We start from the raw sequence: 5,845 nt of genomic DNA, 5'->3' as shown, positions 1-5,845 counted from the left end.
AGGAAATGTTTCGTTCTCCTTCCAAGCCAATGTGGGATCAGGTGCAACCCACCTTCACCGCCCATTATAGGGTTCGACGTCCCTGTCGAACACATCAACCCGTGCCCTAGCTCTGATACCATTTGTAACATCCCGGGATTTACAGGTATTTCTGAATCCTCCATTTTATTATTATTTTGTTATTTTTAGTCCTTGGGGATGGAAGGGTGTAGCCATGAGATGCCCTAATGGCTAATATTGTAATTTTGGATCAGGAGGAGTACGCTGAGCGTACATAAGGGTACGCTGAGCGTGCTAGGCGCACCCTAGTACGCTGGGCGTACTCACGTTAGGTGAATACCCTAATATTTAGGGTTTGGGTGGTATATAAGTATCCTTATAGCTCATTTCTCCCAACACTTTCAGCCTCCATACCTTTGAGACGTTTTCCAAACCCTAGCCTTGTGTATGTGAGTTTGAGTGTGTGAGAGTTCTTTGGGTTGAGAAGAAGAAGAAGAAGAGGAGACTCCTTGAAGAGCCTTGCTGTGAATTCAAGCTTTGGAACTGTGATCTTCATCCCTTGGGGAAGCTCCTGAAGGTAAAACTCCTTTACCTTTACTTGTATTTCCCCATAGATCTTGCATGGAAGTTTTATGAGTAAATGAGTCCCTTTTCTTGGTCTTGATGAGTTAAGCTACTCTAAGGCCAAAGGATCCGTCCTTTCAGAAGATTCAGAGTGTTTTGGACCATAAAAATGCTATCTTGTCGCATTTAGTGGTTTCATGCAAGCTATAAAGGTCTTAAATGGTTAAGACAAACAAGGGTTTTGAGTTTATGGACTTATAGGGCGTGCATAACCATAAAGTTGGAAACTTTATTGTTTGGGACATCTTTTTAAGTGTAGATCTAACTTGAGACGTCTGGAAGAGGTGTACTAAGAACTTAATGAAGTTTTAAAAGGCCACAACGTACGCTGGGCGTACCAAGGCGTACGCCAGTCGTAGATGGTCAGCATACTGTTTTTCGGTCAAGGCGTTTTCGCCGAGCGTACAACTGAGTACGACCCGCATACTCAGCCTGTTGGGCTTAGCTATTTTGGGCTTCGGGTATTGGGCTATCTGTTGGGCCTTGATGCTTGGGCACTACTAGATCATTTGGATAAGTGTAATTGTGGGCTAGTTAGAGGACCGAATCTTTAGGGTAAGGCCCAATAAGGGATTTAGGCCCAATTTGGAAATTGGGTCAATTATGGGCCTTGTATATTTGGGCCTTTGGATCAAGAAATTGGAATTGGGCCTTGGCCCAAATTAGGGAAAAAGTAAAATGGACTATCACCCTATGTTTGGACCCTTAGTCAAGATTGGTATTCAACTGTTGACTTAGTGTTCATTTATTATGATAGTTTGGGATTCTCGGTGAGTCAGCAGTCGGAGATTTCAGTACAGTTCGACATTGTGAGGTGAGTTCTTTTCACTATTTCAACAGGGTCTAAGGCACCAAGGACGGCCCTTTTTGGATTGTATCCTGGTTATAGGATGATGATATGTTTGGTGATCTGTTAGATCTGTATCCTGGTATATAGGATGATGTTAAGTTTAGTGATCTTATAGATCAGTATCCTGGCATATAGGATGATGCTATGATTAGTGATCTGTTAGATTTGTATGACTGTCTATACATGCTAGCTAGCATATGATATTTATGTGTTGATTGTGGGTGGGTTGAGGCGGTCCTACTTTGTTCTCTAGGCCAACAGACCCAGGGCGGCCCGGATAGGCTGAAGGCCTATCGGGGCATACCAGTCAGGCCGAAGGCCCGAAGAACAGTCCAGACAGGCTGAAGGCCCGTACTACTGAAAGCACAGGACCCATATGCGTAGCAAGGAAGTCACAACCCCTAGGGCTTTGTTGGGAGTTGGTTCCCCATTATTATATGGAATATCTGATATCTTCCTGGTATATTTTCAGCATGGTAGTTACAAGGCAATTTGTGACCGGATCCTGGTCGGGATCAGGAGATGGCAGTCAGGGTGGACCAGTAGTGCCCGAGACCATTGGCCAGATGAGACCAGATGAGTTGGATGCCAGGATTAGGGAGATCCTTCATGATGAGGTTGCTACACTTTTCCGGGCTCAGTTGCCGGAGATGTTTGGGTCTATCAAGACCGCTATGGTAGAGTATTTTGATGAGCGTTATGCAGCCATTGCGGAGACGGCTGCCGCTGCAGCTTCCGCAGCCGTAGCAGCTGTAGGTGGTGGGGCCAGTTGGGCTTTCCAATACCGGGACTTCGATAAGACGAAGCCCCCGACTTTCGATGGGATTCAGTACCCGATCATAGCCATGAGGTGGCTATCTGACGTTGAGGGATGCTTTTTCACATGCTCATGTCCTTCTGACCAGAAGGTCAGGTGTGCTCTGAACCTGCTGAGGTCCGAAGCGAAGGACTGGTGGAGATTGATGACGGAGTCGTATTTTGATGAGCAGAGATCTGTGGTTACTTGGGATCAGTTCAGGGAAATGTTCCGCACTCGCTACATTCCGCGGGTTGAGCAAGAGCAGATGGCACAGGAGTTTTTGGATTTGAGACAGGGTACGGAGTCGGTGATGGAAATCACCCGGATGTTTTACTGAGAGGGCGATGTTTTGCCAGGAGTTTGCTTCCGAGCAGGCTCATATAACTCGTTATCTGAGCATGCTCAAGACTGACATTAGACAGTTCGTTGCTACCCATCGTTGTGATACATTACTGGATTTACAGGAGGCTGCTATGCAGCGTGAGCTTGAGATTGAGCTGCAGTTGAGAGAGTAGAGACAGGCCCCGGCGCAGTCGCAGCCGCCGCCGAAGCAGTCCAAGACCGCCGATTCTAGGTTAGGAGGCTAGCACGGCCGCACTTGTGGGAAGTGCGGGAAGGGTCATTCTGGAGTTTGTCGATCCAGTGGTGTGTGCCGCAAGTGCGGCAAGGAGTGGCACTTTGCGAGGGATTGCCGCCAGTTATCCCCGGTTCAGGATATGAGGATCTGTTACCACTGCGATCAGATTGGTCATGTGAAGACCAATTGCCCGTTGCTCGCCGCTAAGTCGGCACAGGCCCCCACGCCAGCTACCTTGAGGATTACTGATGGGAGTCAGGGTAGAGCAGAGCCCCCGAGGGCTCGAGGACGCGCCTTCCATCTCACAGCCGAGGAGGCCAGGACAGCACCGGATGTGGTGGCTGGTATGTTTCTATCCTTTATCTTATTGATTATATCTGTTTTATGCTTATGTGTTTGTACCTATGTTAGATACGTTCTTAGTGAACTCTCTGCCTGCTCTTGTATTGTTTGACTCTGGAGCAAGTCGGTCGTTCGTCTCCCGGTCTTTTAGTAGGGAGTTTGGTTTGCCCTTAGGAGAGCTAGAGTGTCCGTTGCGAGTCTCCATCACCAACGAACACGAGATTTCTGCTTCATCAGTATATCTGGGTTGCGTTCTGGAGATCTTCGGGGTATCCTTCCCGATTGACTTGATTTCGATTCCCATGAGGGATGTTTGTGTGATAGTGGGAATGGATTGGCTGAGTCGTTTCGGTGCCATGATCGACTGCGAGGGTCAGTGATATTGCCATATATATATATATATATATATATATATATATATATATATATATATATATATATATATGTATATATATATAGGCAATATTTACTTACATTTTTATTAACATTTTGGTTATTTGCATAGAATTAAGGTACTTATAAGGATAAATTGTTATTTGTAGCCAAAGTGAAGCATTTTCGAAGAAAGGGACCAAAATTGACAATACTTGGAACATTGGAGACTTGGAGTACAAAAGATGAAGAAATTCACGAATTCAACCGAAGTCACGATGTGGACGAGAAGAACACGACGTGGCACGAGTATTCTAGAAGATAAGCTTACGTGAAGAAGGAATCCTTGCCCGATACGGATAATTCTCGGATCACGACGTGGAGCTTCCTGCCACGACGTGGATCACGACTTTTCAGAAAACTATAAATTCCCTTGCCCATAACGACTTGGGAAGTTTTTGGCGCCGTTGTCGGGGAACGGCTTAGTTATAAATTATTTATTTGCTTTTGATTAATCGATCCTTTTTGTGGGATAAAACCTGCAAAAAGTTATTTTACCAATCATAGTATAATTTATTTTTTTTATTATTATTTTCTTTTAGTTACAGGATTCACGACGTGAACCCATAGGCTCGCGACGTGAAAACTGTGAATTCTAGTTTTCTTTGATTTTTAGTTTATTTTTCTATTTTAGTTTAGTTTGACGTTTTTATTTTTGTTTTATTTCAGGAGTTCATGACCAGAGGCTCTAACACACCTTTGGTGCCACCTATTGAAGACCCAGAGTCCGCCCTTCACAAAAAGAAAGATAAGAACGTAAAAGAAGATCAAACACCAAAGAAGACGCCCTTACAAGAACTCAAGTCAGTATTCTCAAAGAAGTCGGGAAAGAAGACGGAAGAATCAAGTTCATCTTCAAAGGACAAGAACAAGGTTGAAGACTTAGATCAAATACCTATCCCGAACGAATCCGAATACGAATCTGAAGCCGAGTTTGGAATTTATACAAGTGAACCCGAGAACGAGCCAAATAACGAGATGGAAAACATTGAAGAAATGTCTATGGGAGCTTACAGAAAGAGAATTAGAGATGATGTTGGTCCAGGTTTAATACAACCTGCCATTCCTGCCACTGCCACATTCGAGCTGAAAGGACATATCCTTTCTGCACTGAAGGATATCCCATTCCATGGAAAAGATCATGAGGATGCGTTTAAGCACTTACATGAAGTCAACGACATTGCTGATTATTTCAATGTCCCGAATGTGAATATAGATACCGTCTTGCTAAGGATGCTACCAGTCACCTTCAAGGGAGCAGCAAAAGATTGGTTAAAAGCACTACCACCGGGTACAATCACTACTTGGGCTCAAATGCGTGAGCAATTTCTAGATCAGTTCTGCCCACCATCCAAGATAGCTAAACTCAAGAAGGCAATAGCCAATTTTGAGCAAAACCCGAGGGAGTCACTTTACGAGGCTTGGGAGCGCTACAAGGGGTTGTTAAGGAATTGTCCTCAACATGACCTTAACATCCAACAAGAAGTATCTATATTCTATGACGGGGTCAATGTAATGACTAGGCAACTCCTTGATTCTCAAGGACCACTTACAAAGAAAAATCTGGGTGAAGTCAAGGAATTAGTTGAAGAATTTGCAAAGCATTCTCGTGAATACCACAATCCAAGGAATGAAGGAGTAAAGGGAGTTGGGAGTGCACATTCTGAAGAGATGGCTGCTATGATGGCAATGCTAAATAATATGGACCGAAGGATGACCCAAATGGACCAATCAATTCATGAAATTAGAGTTGGTTGTGAAAGATGCAGTGGTCCACACTTGACTAAATATTGTGTCACACCCCCAAACCAGAACGGCGGAAACGTTCGGGGGCAGAGGACTTCATGTAAGTATCACAACACATGCAATATAGTAATCGAAGTACAAACAACCATTGCATTAATAAGTATAAGTTTTACATAAGTGTTTAAACATTACATATTCAAACACCAAAGTAGGTACATTAGAAGACAAGAGTCGCGGTACGGTACTAGGTAGTCTTCTCAAAAGCTTCGGGAGTGTACCTGTCTATTGGATTCTTGAGAAAACAAGTTATTTGGAAAGAGTAGATCAGCATTTAAGCTGGTGAGTTCATAAGTATTTTAGTTCTGTTAAGTATACCCTAAGTTCTTTGGATAAGTTCACTGGTTCCTCCAGAAAATCCTATATTTCCTGAGGTGATTAACTGATAACCTCAATAGTTTCCCTCTGTAATTACTTA

At 43.9% G+C, this 5,845-nt stretch overlaps 1 non-coding gene across 1 annotated transcript; it reads right to left on the bottom strand.

Annotated features, from left to right (window-relative positions):
• Positions 1-4,986: 4,986 nt before the first annotated feature.
• On the bottom strand, positions 4,987-5,093 carry LOC145117862 (small nucleolar RNA R71). Its single transcript, XR_013712856.1, has one exon. It is a non-coding gene; the product is annotated as a small nucleolar RNA R71 (small nucleolar RNA).
• Between the last annotated feature and the right edge of the window lie 752 nt (positions 5,094-5,845).

This window comes from Lactuca virosa, chromosome 5, assembly GCF_052849685.1.
Source record: "Lactuca virosa cultivar CGN04683 chromosome 5, Lactuca_virosa_CGN04683_v6, whole genome shotgun sequence".
NCBI classification, from domain to species: domain Eukaryota; kingdom Viridiplantae; phylum Streptophyta; class Magnoliopsida; order Asterales; family Asteraceae; genus Lactuca; species Lactuca virosa.
Note: the sequence above shows the minus strand (reverse complement) of the source record. Positions and strands in the feature narration are given on the sequence as shown.